Source organism: Erithacus rubecula (genome assembly GCF_903797595.1).
Source record: "Erithacus rubecula genome assembly, chromosome: 8".
Classification (NCBI taxonomy): Eukaryota; Metazoa; Chordata; class Aves; order Passeriformes; family Muscicapidae; genus Erithacus; species Erithacus rubecula.
Window position 1 is genome coordinate 7,492,785 of NC_136659.1, and position 16,405 is coordinate 7,509,189.

The window sequence follows — 16,405 nt, forward strand, 5'->3', positions numbered from 1 at the left end:
CTGGGCAACAGTTAGGCTTGACTCTGAGTTTTACTCTAAGCTCTGATTTCTTACTTTTGTAGAAGATCCTTTTTAGCTATAATTTTTATTCCTGTGATTATCAGTTGAAGTTTTATAGAACTGATATAATTTTCCTGTAGATTTACTGAAGTCTTATCAATGTCTTCTGTAAGAGTTTGCTTTATCATCTACTTTTTTTACTTTCATCTGTTTTGACCTCTGTTGTTGTTTTAATTACCATCTTACTAGTTTGCTCCAAATTCACAGGACTTAGAGCCTTACAACAGTACAATTTTTTATTTAAAAAATATCAAAGCTTTAGCAAGAAGGAAAATATGGATGGCATCTGGAAACTGTTTTGTTTCTGTTTTACTTTCCACAAAAAATCAGGCTCTGGATATCAAGTATGTGGTTCTCATAGGGGAAGTGCAACTTGACCAAGCAAAGCCCTGGCAGGAATAGTGAATTTTGCTGTTTTCAATCCTGCACATTTGTCCCATTCCCAAGTACTTGCTGATCAAACAGAATGCAAGAGACTGAAGGGTTCACAGCTACTTGGGATCCAGCCTGAAATGTGGAACAAGCCATTGTGCTCAGGTTAATGTGCTAAATATTCATTACAAGAAAGCAGACCTGAGCAGGACAAGTAGACTGCCTTCATTAAGGAATCTAAAAATGCAGTTGTTTTATCTTTTTTTAAAGAGATTCAAGAGTTACAAGGAAACCACATCTAGACTAGTGCAAATGTGGCTCTCATCAAATAAAGTTTAAACTATTAACAGCTTAACAGAAGTCATAAAACTAAAACTTTCAATAAATTATGTTACAAATTTTTTTTCTCCATAGGGAAAAAAAAATATGTCTGCTTAACAATAGGGATTAGGTTGATTTTTCCTAACATTTTACTGAAATAATCACTTTAATTGTCATTATCCTTCAAGTTTCATAATAACTACAGGCTCACATCTATAGAATTCAGTAAGAATGAAATCAGCAGGGTGCCAAGGAAATGATCTCGGGATCTTTAGGTGTTGCTATTTCTCAAGAAATTAGAAGAATAAGAAATTCCATAGCAAACATTCAATTCAAAATGATAAATTGAAAAGCCTGTTTTTTTATTAGACCCAGTCAACACTAATTATTTCTTAAGTAGAATCTGAGTGGTACAAAGCAGCTTTTTTTTATCCTGTATTCATTTTCCAAATTCAACTTGACTATTCATTAATGAGATCACTGAAAAGAATGAAATGTGAACCAAGCCATTGTGCAAGTTTGCTAATCCTGTATTTACTGATTGCCCACAAAAAGGTTATGTTTTCATGTTCATAAAAGAAAAAATAGTGTAAATGAAAGAAATATCTGTTTTTAAGGGAAGAAAAACTTGAGTATTAGAAACCTGGAAAAATGAACAATTCAGAAATGCTGAAGAGCCCTATAGGAAGGTGTTACTGAGAGAGATTCTAAAAAGGGGGTATTTCTGGGGGCTATTTTTTGTAAAACAATAGTGAAATAAGGCTACAGTGTTCATATTTCAGATCAGAGGGGTTGAAAAGTACTGGCAAATATTGGTCCAAGTTTTTAGAGGAAAAAAAGGTTATTACTGCTTCTTGGTAAAGCCTGTCTTGGAACACAGGGGGTGTCTGCTGTTAAAATAGAGCACAAACATCATCTGGGGCAAAGGGGGGCTGTGTGTGGTCACTGGCACAAGCAGGGAGGAGAGTCAGCACCAGGCTTGTTTGGGTCAGTAAGGCCAAATATATATCCCAGATATGGCACAGGGGGCCACTGTAAATATATTTGTCTCTTTTCTTGGCATACTGATGAAGACAAAATCCATCTTAAAAGTCATTACTGGAGGCTCAGCTTTATGAATTTTATGGCTTTGAGGGTTACAAACCAAAAGGCAACAACATCAGAAAAAAAACAACCAAAGCCCAGGCTGATTTCCCATCCTCCCTCATGCCCCTGATTCTGAGAGCAATAATATTTGTCATTTGAGATTATGGGCTTTGGAGAAATAGGGTTTGTTAACCCAAAGTGTTTCATTTGCTCAGTTTGTAAGTCCCTCGTGCGTGGGGTAAAAACCAAACAACCCTACAAAACAGCTGTGTTTGCATTTAAACAAACATTAATTGATTGAAGTAATGAGTAACCTCAAAAAATAGTTCAGAAAGTTCACAGCATCCTTCAAATGTTTGTAGACTATTAGAAATTAACTAATTTAATTTTTTATGTACTCTTTTGCTACAACTGTATCTGGAAGCAAGGGGTGGAAGGCACACCACACTTGTGTGTAATGGTTAGAAATAAAAGAAGTACAAGTTAAATACTCTGAAAGGTTTTCTTGAAAGTAAATCTACCTTCAGCCTCCAGTTTCCAGAGGACACAGTTCCACTTCTGCTCTGAGAGAGAGGGAAAACACTGCAGCAGTAGCCTAGCAAGTGGGCCTGTGCTTGTGCTGTTACTGCACCTCCTGCAAATGCACTCACACATCCCACAGATGGGAGCAGATTTTGGGATTTACAGCATATTCTCTTCAGAGACACATGGCAAGTCCCAGCTGACAGCTTAGGGAAGCTCAGCAGAAATGGCTGGGAAGAAAACACAGAACCCATCACTAATGTTACACAGTCTCAGGGCTGTCCTCAGCCAGAGAAAATGAAAAGTATCACTCTTGTGGTGACAGGTATCACTGTCTGGACAGAGTTTTCTAACCACTTGTTCCATTAAACTCTTTCAATAGTGTATATTGTGGTCTTTTGAAAGCAACTGGCTACTTTGAAAGAGGAAATGCAACTTTTGGGACTATATGGTTTTTAAATTATCTAATTTTATAATCATCTTAGCCAAAAGAAGTTACTAGAAAACTGTCTGATATTTATTTACATTAAATTTCATGCCTGTAATTAAATTTATTTCTATAACACTTGAGCCAATTACTTTTGAGTTTTTCTATAGAAATTACAATTAATGCAAATTGATTATTTGAGCACCCCATAAATACAATACAGGGTGATGTTCCATAGCAAAGAATGTATTTCGTTCAGTATTTTGCTCTGTCTGTAGTTTAAGCAATATCAACTCCCAGCTGGGAGGCAGCCAAAGAAATCAGGAACTCTCTGCAATGCATCAACATGCTCAGAAACCACTGAGATGGTGGCAGCCAAGTCCAAAGCATATACCTCATTAATTAATACCACATTTGTGGACTGTACACTGATTTGCAAAATAAAGTAGGTAATCAGGACCAGATGATGTACACAGAAGATTTCTTATTTCCTTAGTTTAATTTTTCTAAAGCACTAGGGCAGACAGTACTGCTTGAAAGGATTAAAAGAAGCAATTCTAATCAAAGTTAGCTTGCAATAATGGAAGTTTAGTGCACTAAAGAAAGTTTTTCCCCACAAACCAAGCTCTGACTGTATGTGCAGAAAGGTAGAGCAGCAGGCCAAGGGACACTGTTAATCAACCAAATAATGTCAGAGAAACTGTTCACTTTGCCAGAGAAGTTGTCCTTACAATACCAGATGCAGCTCTAGTGCATTGATTTTTACTAGGCCAAATAAGATCTGGATTTTTCTTAGTATCTCTCTGTTCAGAACTTTAATACGACTAAAGTTACAAACCACAAGACCTAGTCCTTCCACATGAGCTCAAGCACATAAAGTTAGCCTAATTCAATTTACTGGGACAATACAGATGCATTAGGAATTACTTGCAAAAATCAGACACTTCTGGATCCTTTCAGAGAGTGGAAATGAGAAAGGGAGAAGAGACAGAAATTTCCTGTGAAGGAGGTAGGTACCACAGATTCCCAACCAGCTTCTGGTTTTCCAACACCACATAAGGTGAAGGGGTTCCAAAAGGTGAAGCATGTGCTACTGGTGTATAAAACTTGATGACATTCTTTATCTCCACAAATTCCTGAGCTCCTAGATCTACCAAAAGAAAAGCTAATTGGACAGCAGCTCAGCTGCCTGTGCCTGCAGCCACATTGAAGATTACAAACAAATGCTGCTGAAGCCCATGACGTCAATCAAATGAGAAGCTGGGCAGAGAGGACCCTTCTGCTGAGCAAAAGTCTCAGCTGAACAAACACTTGATCTTCCTTGGATCCTGCCTGTGGCATGTAACAACAATTCAAGGTAATCAGGCATGTAATTGTATTTGTACTTTGTATTTGCTAAGGCTGTGTGGCTTAGAAGAATTTACAGCTTTGGAACACCAATGAGTACCTACAGATGCTTTTTCACATTTTCCATGATAAATATACTGCTCTGTCTACAAGCATATGGAATGAAGCCTTCTCAGAGTCAGGGCAAGTATAGGATACCTTACACCCCTGGGCTGCACTGTCTCCAAGTAACAAACACATTACCTAACACAGCAGGAGCTGTTATCTTCTGCAGGAGATCCTGACAAGGAGATAAGGCTTGTAAAAGCAGTGGGAAGCTCAAACCATTTAATTCTAAGAGAGAAATTGTATCACACATCCACACACCTGAAAGTGAGGCTGCCATCAAAAGGATGAGGACTCCTGCTTTATGGCACTGAAATGATGTGTAGTTTGATATAAATTTTCAGCATCTTTAGGGAAGCTGGCACAAGATGTCTCTGCAATATTTCAGTGGTCAAGGAATTTATGAGTCATAAATTATGAACAATTGGGAAAAAAACCCAACCCCTTGAAAAGCCTTTTCCTGTGTCAGAGACTTACTAAAGACTTGTTTCTTGGGATTATTTGGGTAACTATTGGCATTACTACACAAGTTGGGGATTCTCTGCTGGAGTATTAAGGATCCTGTTGAGAAACTTATTTCATGTGTCATATGGTTGAAAAGCTTTTAAAAACCTACAGTCTTTTAAAAAATGTGAGAAAAAAAGTTGTTCTATATTTTTGTAAAGGATTAGGGAAATCTTGTACTGGGTGACAAAGGCCTCTTACTGCATATCCAGCTGGAGGAACCCACGCTTGGATGAGCAGCAATGCCTCCAAGCACACTGGTGATGTTTAAATACATAGGGTTTGCTTTCACACCTGGAGAAACTAAAACAATCCCAATTTACAATCACAAACTTACACAGTAGACAAATAGTGCGAGATTCAAATTATCATATGAAATTAGACAGTTTTGAGGCCATATATCCCAAATATTAAAGTTACAATCATGATCCATAACTACTTACACTACTGAAAATGCTGATCTTGCATGAGACAATAATGTTGCTGTGGACAATATACAAAAACAGTTTAGTTTAATCTTTTTTAGCTTTTAATTTTTCCTAGATGGTTTTTAAATTCATATTTTGTCATGTGAAATATCTTGTCTTTTAGTAAATGAAAACTGAAAAACATGCCAAACTTTGCCTTAATTCTAAGAGAATATTCTCCAGATTGAAATCATATGATTTGAGGGTCATTTTTATTCCTTAACCATTACTTGTGGTCATTGAACCAGTGTCACAAGTCCCAGCAGTTCTCTGCTGCTTACAGTACCTACAGTGAGAAAGCTGACACAGCACATAAGCTGTGGCTTGGATTGCTTACAAAAGGGGATCTTTCATGCTTAGCAATCCTCACTTGTGCAGGGAAAGGACAGTTTGACTAACCACAAAAAACAAAACAACTATTGAGTAATGCTCAGTCCTCATTTTAGTGCTCCCCTGTCCCATTTTAACATGGATTCTTTTTTCTTTTTTCAGTTTTTCCATTAAGTTTTCTTACCTCATTTACTAAATTATTTTGCTAAAGAATGAATCACACAGTAGATAAAGTAAGAGATGGTTCTGTTATTTCAGTGGAATATATTCCCACAAAGGCCTCTGGAGCCACAGAAAGGACCACAGCAAGAAACACAGACAATCATTAATAGTTTACATCCTATAAAGCACACCTTGTGCTGTGTGCCTCATCCTGCAGAAGCCATCTATAAAAGCAACTTTGTCCAGGATAAAATCTACTTTTGGAAAAAAAACCCCACTGTAAAATGACTGAGAGAAAGCATGAAGTGGGTCTTTGATGAGTGATTTTATCTTCAATTTGTGATCTGTAGTAACTGTATGACTAAGAAAAAAATATATTTTTTAAATTTAGAAAATGTACTTTAAAAATTATACCCTGTTTAAATTCCAAAGAGGAAAGACATTCAAAAATTAACAACATATACACCTCTCAAACTGCACTTGGCTAAATTAAATTTAATCACAAAAGTAGCTTTACAGTGTCTGGGACCATAACAAAACAGGAAAAGCATTTCCTTCCTCCAGCTCCCCAGAGCTGGCTTCCTTCATGGGACAACATATATTTCATAGGGCAGGGCATGGAATAAGCTCTCCTGCCCTCAGCAACACCACGTAGCCATCCTGACCCAAAATCCATTGTCCATTGTGAAAGAGAAAATAAAAAAAAAGAAAAAAAAAAAAAAAAGAAAAAAAAGAAAGAAAAATGCAGAGCATGCAAATTCACCTCATCCACCACTGAAGGAGAATAAGGGAATGCTGACTTCCACTAGGCTCTAGCTGCTAGAAACAATTTGAATTTTCAAGATTTTCTGTCCCTTACTATGGAAATTAGACCTCAGATAGAACCACTGAGGAGTGACACATGGAAGAAGTGGACTGCACAATGGGGTTAATGGAATATATGTTATTCCCATTGGATTTGACTCCAGCAAGTCCTTCAGTCTGAACAAACAAGTCAGTCTGAAGGCAGGCAGAGATGTCTAAGGCAACTGAAGACATAAGGAGAAAGCACACTGTTTAAACAGGACTCCTTAGCTACTCTGCTTTTATTTCTTTTCCTTAAACACCTCTCTTGGCCTTGAAAGAAATTCATCTTGCTAAAGAATCAAGAGTCTGTAGGCAGAAAAAGAAAATATGAAGGTTTAAAGTAAAACTATGAAATAGAAATGTTAACAGCACCGAGTTACAAAGAGGTAGATGCTAAAAAGAAATATTTATTTGTTGGTCCTGACTGGGATTTTACCCGAGATGGAGGGTTGGGAGGAGAGAGGGTTCCTTGTTCTGAGAGGAGCCTTTGCCCATCTCAGTCACACAAGCAGGAAGACACAGTTATCCATCTACAAGAGCTGATATCCTTGATCTGGCTGTTACCAGTGCAACAGCAGCCTGGAAAGCAAAATACTTCTGCTGCCTCAGCTCCTGACCACGAGGAGCTAGAGCATAAAAGAAAAAAAATTGCCTTAGTTTTCTTCTTGGACATAATCAGGACCTAATTCCATTTAAAATCCATCAAGTCTAAAGAGCCCTTTAGAAAGGGCTGGGAGGGAAAGGTAACAGTGAAAACCCACTGCACTCACCTCTTGTCCTAGGGAGGCACACAGCTTCTTCTAAGACATAAGGACTCAAATGGGCAGTTTAGTGTAAATTCATTACAGAAGTGAAGCCAATTTAACAGTGAGTTCATACATGTTTTGGACTGAGCATGAATTTCAAAAGCAAAATGTTCACAACCAGCCTTCTGCAAGCAATGTGCAGAAACAACAATTTCACAGACAGAACTAAGAGTCCCACAGTACAGGAGGGCCACTGTCACCAGGGTGACAAACTGTACACAGTTACACCAAGTGATCCCAGACAGGGCTTCAAGCTGTTCTATGATCCAATCAGCACAAATAAAATAATATTACATTATTTTTTTTGACTCATGAGCACTGAACTATTCCTTTGAGGAAGAAGCAAATTGTCTAGCAGGTGTATCAAAATATTTGGGTTATCTATGTCCAACAGGTGTTTCTACAGAGTCTTACAGTAAAACTATTGAGTTTTTAGTATGAGTAATCCCATTTCTGCTTTTAATTAAGTATTCTAGTTGTATCATAAGGAGGATGGCAAACAACCTGTTCAGACAGCAGTTTAGTCCATAAATAAAAGACAAGAGGTCTGTTTTTTCAAAACTCTGACCCATAGGAACAACACAAGCAGCAAAAATGATCCTAAGAGGCAAAATTATAAAATAAAGGATTAGATCACTCAGACACTTCAACTAAAGCACTCGGAGATACATCAGACCATAATCACACTGCAGTTACACAGCAGTTAAGGTGTAAAGATGGCTGCTGCTTTTGCAATTCTCTGCAAAAAGAAGAAGGAATTGGCAATAATTCTTCTTCTGAAACAGCAACCCATATTTTCTTTCTGGCAAGCAGCTGAATTATAAATGTTTGTAAAGTATGTCAAGATCTATCAATAGAAAGTGTACCAGGAGAGGAAAACACATCACCACCCATGTGTTACAGAGACCTCTGTTAACTTCACTCCTTTGAAATCCAGTTTGAATTAAGAGCTACATAAAACTTTGATGTAAAGCAAATAATTGTTCTGCTTAAAATACAAGCTAGTTTTGTGCTTTGAAGATGTGTGGCAGTAAAGAGAGGGAAGTCACAAATGATTTCCATGGGAAACATATGACTCCACTGCACTCCTATCATTGCTCAGACAGCTCCTCCTGGGCCTTCTGATTACACTGTGAAAGGATGTGAAACCTCAGAAGTATTATTTCTTGTATATTTTTACATGTCATGAGCACAATGAATTCGCTTGCTCCCAGGGGCAAATCACAGAGCAGGCTTATTGCTAGAATTTCAGGTTTTGATCTATTAAAATAGAATATTTACAGCAAAGGTTTCCTTTTTGAAGAAACTTCCCTTCTAAAATATCAATTTTTTTTTTTTTTGCACTTGTAGAGTTTCATGGTACCTATATGCTCAGATGAGGTTGCACCATTATGCATGGTGCACATATCCTGGTTTTGGTACTAAATTGCAAGAGCTCATCTAGCATAACCCATTTTCCTTTGAACAGGTAGGTCTTCACCAGAGAGAAACAATAAATTAATCTGAGAAACCCACATTCCCTGCTTGAAGAGGCACAGGTATTTTCAGGAGTTATAAAAAAAATCACATTTCTCATGCTGTAGTAAAATAAATTGAGTGAAAAATAACTTTAATTCACCAAAAGCTAGAGAAAATGCCCAACTTTAGCAGAAGACAGGTAAGCAGATTTATTCTTACAGGTCTTTAGGCAGACAGAATAGGATTTTACATACCTCACTGAATTTTGTCCTATTCTAGATAATTTTACACCACTCACCTCTCAAAGTGTCCAAACATATTTGCAACATCACCTTACTCAGAGCCTCTTGGCAATACACTGCCATTCCACAATTGCTGCCTGCCATTCCTGCCTTTCTGGCAAGTGCCTATATCATCTAAAAATTACTTTTGGCCCAAAATACTATCCCTACAAAACCAATTTTTAATCAAAATCTCCTTTGAGAATCCCTTCTTATCCTAGAATCTGAAGTTACTTGAAACTAATATTATATTTATGACTCATTAAATATTAACCTTCCCTTTTAAGTAGGTCTGGTTTTAATTTTTAAGTCTCTTTTAGGAAAAAAAAGTGACATCTCTGAAAGAGTGCAAACAAGAGGAGTTCATTCTAGACCACATGCAAGGTGAAAGAGTGCATTAGCTCTTTTCAAGGGCAAAAATACAGATCATGTGAGGAATGTGTTAACTTTCCACAGATAGCCAAGGGATAGTGATTTAAGTTCCTAATTTTATTTCTGTTTTTCCAAGGACAGGGGAAAGAGAAGGACTTCAAGGAAATGAAACTCTCCAACAGCAAGGATCAGCATAATTACGTTTGCAATATCTGTGCTGAAAAACATTTTCTTTCTAAGGACAGAAAGAACAGCAATGTTCTAACAAGTGACCCCAAGGTAAAGGGCACCACATGAATGTTCTGGTTTACACAAAATTAATGTTTTGGAGTTGAGAGACCCTCATATTCCAAGGTACATTAAACCCTCCTGATGCTGCAGACACTGGAGCAGGCTGTTCAGTGGCTAAGGCATCCTTGCTAGTCACAGCCTTGGAAAAAGCAGAAAAAAGATCAATCTGCTCTCCAGCACAATCTCCTGTATCAGTGACTGCAAGAAAGACATTTATTTCATGGCTGAGATGAAGTTCATTTTGTAAATTAAGCATAGAACTGGTAAACTGCAGATGGTGTTCTACATTGCTGACCTCATAACCACATCTTTTAATGTGCATAGAAACGTTTTACTATACCCTGGATCTCTCTTTAAGGAAGAATTTCCACTATTTTGTCAGCAAATGAGTATTGGAAGCCTAACAAAATATAGTCAAGACTACAGATTTTCATTCAAATTAGCTTAAAATTTTCCAGTTACAGCTACACTATGACAGGACTGTGGCATAAGAACTGATCCTGAGTCACACTGTGTTTAGAGATGCAGTGTGCCAGGGAGGATGGAGGGGAATATGGGGATAAGGTGGGCAGGAGCTCTGAGACATTTCTTAACAAATCCCTTTAAAGTGCTACCACTTATGTGGAAGCTCAGGGAAGGAAAAAGCTCAAGCTTGGATATCAAGCTAAAGATGTCCAGCAGGTCTGAATTTCAAACTTTTAAAGATGACTGACTCCCAGTTTATAGAGAGCCTTTGTATTCACTCTGTTCGAGGGCAGGACAGCTGAAATTTCTACCTTGTTGGTAGTTTTTAGGTAGAAATTACCAGAATCCAACAATTATCTGTTGTTTTTCTGCAAAGGGTGATGAATAACAACAACCTTTTTTCAAAACATGGGAACTTTTACAGTGTTGGTTATTGCAGAAAATTTTTCTTGTGTCCACTCCTATACCTCAGCCAGTCAACAGGACCAAGACTGCTTGGAAAATTTAGATGTTCACTTAGATTTTTCACTCAAACTGTGCAGCCTTCCTGGCTTTTGTTTAACTCAGGAAACAGAGCCAATAATGAGCACTATTACAGGCAAAGGGAGAATTCATTATTTGAGTTGGAGTGCCACAAGACTTAAATCATTCTAGTGATTGTTTCCTATCATTCCTTGTGTGTGAAGCCTAACTTGAACTTGCAAAAAATTTTAAACTCCTAGCAAGCAGATTATAACTATTTTACCTCGAATCAATAAATTGCTTACTACTTAGAGTGGTACATTATTGTGTTCTGCAAGATCAGTTTTGTGACTTTATTTTTTTTCCCCCCATTAAAAAAAGATACAGGTACAATATCAAATGTCCTCCATCAGCTTCTCAGAGCCTAAAGCAGGGAGATGTTCAGCCCAGCTGTGGCAAGGCTCCAGCAGTGGTAGGAGGAAAGCTTTGTCCTGCCTGCCAAGAATGTCAGCAATGGGGAGCAGCGAGCTGAACTTTGCCTTACATAGTGGCTGACAAGGCCAGAGGTCTGCACAGCTTTCATATTTTCATTTGGCTTTACTTGCTTACAGAACTGTTAACTCTGTGGGAATCCAGGGGAGAAAAAAGCTTTCATTGTAAGTAACTAATTCATACTGTGCTAAGCCTGTAGTAAGATGTTGGCATTCACTCTGGTACCCAGCTACTACAGAATTCTTTTAACACACCTTCTCAAAAAGACTTCCCACACACACCACAAACTGTCTGATAGAGTGATTTATTCATCTCTTAACCTAAAGAACCCTAATTTGTCAGAAATACACATGAGAAAACTTCACATGACACATCCCACATTTGTATTTCACTGCTGAAGTTTGTAATCTTGCTTGTGAATACTGAGGGAACATGGGAGCCCCCAAACCTTCAACAGACATTTTCTTGTTACCTTTACCAAAGGACAACTTATGTATTCTTGGAAGAGTTTTATTTTGTTAATTTCTTGGCTTGTTGCTATTCTGGTGCCTTGATGTGACATAACACTCATTCATTTAATTTCCATAAACTTTTACCCCTCTAAAATACAAAAGACTGGGATGGGGTTATTGCAATAAGTAAGCTTTGGTGTGAATTTGGTTTAAATCACAGAACAGCTTAAAACAAAATACAGAAATTTTCCTCTTCACTGTAGTAAAGAAAAACAAGCAGGCAAGTTGTTCAGGGTCTGACATTTCCTAACATTTTAATGTTGTACTTTGCAGAGTTATTCTTGTTTAGAGATAACTTTGTATAAGGCTCAGTATTTTGTCTTTCCCAAAATATATTTTAGAGTGTGTGTTCTTTTGTTGTTAATTTTTTTTGCTTTTGCCAAGAAAATCCAAGTGCTTGAGGCTGAGTGAGACCCTTGTGTTTGGGATGTTTTTCACCTACCCCAAAGTTTCTTTTCCCCCAGCTCAGTCACTGAATCAATATCGAGTTCCACTGACTAATGGACACTTCACATTAGGTCTAGATCCTGGACTGAAGCTGCAAAGGCATTTTGGTCTCTGACTCTCCCATGAACAACAGGAATCACTCCCTCACCTAGAACTGTGCTGATTATTTTTCACTGTTTCAGTGAGCACTGCACTATCAGGTCGGATTCTTTCCACCTCTCATTCCCAGCCCCTCCCTGCAAAGGAAATACCATGAAATTCTTTTCCAGAGGAATATGTTTGATTTCACAGATACTGGAAATTGCCCACACAGGTTCTTTCTTTTCCACACCATGCAAGGAATGGGGTGAACATGCCAAGGGGCATCAGATGTGCTTTATGTTCTGCCTGAAAATTGTGAAAGAACCACAAAAGTGAGGTATGGAACAAGCAGGCTACTGTAGCAGATACCTGGAACTGGAAGCCAAAGTGTTTTCCCACAGTACACCACTAAATCAGGAAGATCAAGAATATTGCTTGCTGCTCATGAAGCTGCATTTCTCCTAACACAGAGTGAACATGAGTGGTTCACCCCCGACTGCAGATTAAACAAGAGCTTCTCACACACCCCCTGTATTTTAAGGTAGTTGAATCCTACCTTTCTCATCATACTTATGTTCACACTTACACTGTCAGTTCAAATTTCCAGCCTTACAGCTGACCTCTGACCACTGTATCTTTTCTTGACAATGCTAAATGAGTAATGCAACCAGAACCCCAATCCTAAAAATACATAGAAGTTTGTATTAGTAGCCTTGAGAAGATTACCAACCCTCCTACCTGCATGCAAAGTTAGCTTTACTAACTAATATGGTTCAGAGTTGACCCTGACATGGTTGTATTTCATGGATTTCAGCTGTCTTTAATTCAAGTTAACTCTCTCACAGAATTAAAGTTTATTAAAGAGCTCCACAGATAATTCTTTTCAGCAGGAGCACCTTTAGCAATCACTGAATCCTTCTGACAGTTCTCTCACTTAATGTTTTCCCATACTTACTAATGAGTGATTCATTAATGGAATTACTATATAGTCACAGATAAAGGAAGAAAGGAAAACTATTACTAAGAAACATGTGATACCATGAGTCTTAAAATACTCTTGAGATAGGTCTGAACTATTTGCTGGCTAAAAACTGCTGAATCATACCCTTAGACACATACCAAAAATAGCATTGCATTTGGCAAAGCACACACAAGCTATTAATGTTCCCTATTGTTCCAACATGCTGATTAGCTGGTGGCCACAAAGGATGAAAAAGCATTTTCCTACCTTTTCTGTCTCCTTGAGAGAAAGAGAATAGCAAATACGTTTTTTCCTACAGCAGTTCTCCTTTTCATGACACCAGCTTTTAACAGAAAGTTCCCAAAACCTTTTCAAAGCATTCTGTGAGCTCTCTGCTCTGCATTTAACACACCTCAGAAAAGGTGTGCCTTTCTACTCAGCTAGAAGTGATGGGTAGCAGATGTCACCCATCTCTCAGTTGTACTCCTCCCTGGTGAAACTGATCTTCTCAGTACATGACCTGTAAGTTATTTCTTAGAATGAAGGAGAGCAAAGAACATTTCTTGGTCATTTAAAGACTGTATTAATGTGAGGAAAGTAATTTTCTCTGAGGTCTAAGAAAAAGTGACTGCTTAATGCCCTTAATGAAGAGGGAAAGGTTTTAAAAAGTTGAAAAGCTCCAGCTGGAGTTAATTATGTTCTCTAAGAGGCTTTGCAATTACTGTGTACCCTGGCCTTCAGCATCACGTAGGTGGAGGACAGACAAGAGCTGCCTTCTGAGTTTCTCTATGTGCCTCATTACCTTCTCCCTTATTCCTTGTGGCCTGGTGTGACAGAGCCCTAGACTGAAGTCCTGGGTTTATCAGCAGCAAGGGTGCCATGCAGGCTGCTGGGCTGAACTTGGACACTCTGTCTGAGGTGGCTGCACCCCCATCTCCCAGCAGCACAAGTGCCACCCTCTGTCCAGCCCTGTGCCAGTGTGCAGGGCCTCTTGCTTTTGGCCCTGTTGTGCCACAGCTCTTGCCAGGCTCACCCTGGGAATGGTTAAGGATAGGGATAGAGATAAGGAAAGGAATAAGTCAGGTAGAGCAGCCCCTCATCAGAAGTGCCAGGGGACAGGCAATGCAAAATTGTAGAGGGAAGAAGGGAAGACATATTTTCCCTAATCAGTGTGGGAGTGTTATTCCCACATCTCTGTCTGACTTCACCTCTCCACAGTGGCCAATTGCCATCCATGCAGTATCTGACTATTTAAAACATCTTGGTGTTTTTAAGAAAAACAGAGTCTATTACCATTTAACCATCTGCTCCTTTACACAAGGGTTTAGGTATCACATAAAGAAACATTCTCATACCATTTTTAATATGAGTGGGACAAGAAAAACATCTGTGGTGCCACAGCTTGAAGATGCAGTTCTTGCATTTTATCTTAACTCACCTATCATGATGTAAAATTTCTTGCAAATAAAATCCATCTTTGAAAAGCAAAATAATCTCTAGGAGGACTAGTGGGTGGCCCAGCTCTCCAGTCTCCATGGAAGGCAGTTCACTCAGAAAGCAGAGGGTGGTGTTTCCAGAGTTTTCTTTACAGGACTGTAACTTGTGGGAGGCTGGGCACATGGGGTCTGTTGAAGAGACAGGCTGAGTTAATTTGCTGCTTTAGCAAAATGTTTTTAGGAAAAGATGCTGTATCCACATAGTATAGGGGGTTATAGGTACTTTGTGCCACATATTACTGCTATACAGAATGTACCCTCCACACATGATAATCACAGTTAACTTTGTGCTATGTATTTCTCAGAAGTTCATGAGTAACTCATTTAGCACAGCTCTAATTAGGTAATTCCTCTTGGTCCTCTTGACAGGCTACTCTTTTGCCTGAAATCCCCAAAAATGTTTTGCTTCATGATCCTAGTTTTTTAGATTTCAACAGCAAGTAACTGAGACACTCAGAATTCAGAAATGGTGATCCCCTACAGTCACTGAGCCTGAGACACAAACAATCTGTAATAATTAGCTCTCAGTCAGTGGCAGTAGGCTGTCTTATTCCAGCTGACTTCAGAGGCAGCAGGAGAGATCTAGAGGAGAGATCTAGAGGCCATTTACTGCAGGGCATCAAGTGATGCTTCAGAGTAAGGGACCAGGGAAAGATGGGAATGTCCATGGAATAAATTGAAGGTCTGAAGTCTGCAACGATTTAGATGACTAGAAGAGAGGTAATCCCATGAAACCACTAATCCTTATTCTGCAGCATGTCCCGTGTCACACACTCCTGCTGTGCTGCTGTACTTCCTTTTATCATCCCAGTCTCCCATGCCTCTTCTTTTATCAGTCTTGCTTTGCTTCTTTGTGAAACCCAATCAGACCTGTCTTGTTCACTTCAAACTAATGCTTGTATTTTAGCATCCAGAACTGGCTTGCTTTCCCCATCCTGTTGTTTTGTGATTGTATCCAAACTTCTGGTATAATTTATTTAGTATGATGCAACTTAAGAAACACTGAGTCATCCTCAAGCACATCTAATAATGCCTTGTATCACTTCCTCAGGATGGTCTTGAGAAACTGGTCTTTCCCTTTTTATTGTCATTCGTTGATGTAAATGAAGTTAGATGAATAAAAACACACTCTAAGAATTGATACAGTCAATACTATTGAAGTGAGATATTCCTCATTATTTTATTTCTTAAACTTTTACTCAGTAACAGTATTCACAAGTAGCAATATATAATGACTAAATAGTCTTTAAAGCATATAACAAGAAGTAGGAAAGCATACTAATATCCTCCTATTCTAAAGTATTGGCGAGGAGGATTAGAATTGTCTTTTTTTTGTTACTGATTCTGTCTCTTAATAAAGAGAATTAGAAGACCAAAATAGTAATAATCATTCTGTGAATATGTATTTTTGCTATTTCAGTACAATATTTGCTTGTTGTCCTCTCCCAGTGTGAAGGTTCTTGGAATTTATAATAGTGTATGAAGCTCACCACAGAATTACCTCAAGTAATGCTGAAGTTCCCAAGAAATGCTGCACACATTCAGTGAACTATAGAAATAAAAGTTGCTGTTGCCTTGACCATCATGTTTGGCACTAGGTCACAAGGGTAGTCCATGAAAACCACTGAGAACCCTGCTGGGTACCCCCAGCTGGCTGCCCTCTTTATCCCTCTTTTCTGGGGTTAGTCAATGCATACAAAGTTATCTTCAGCAAATATGTGACACACTGGAA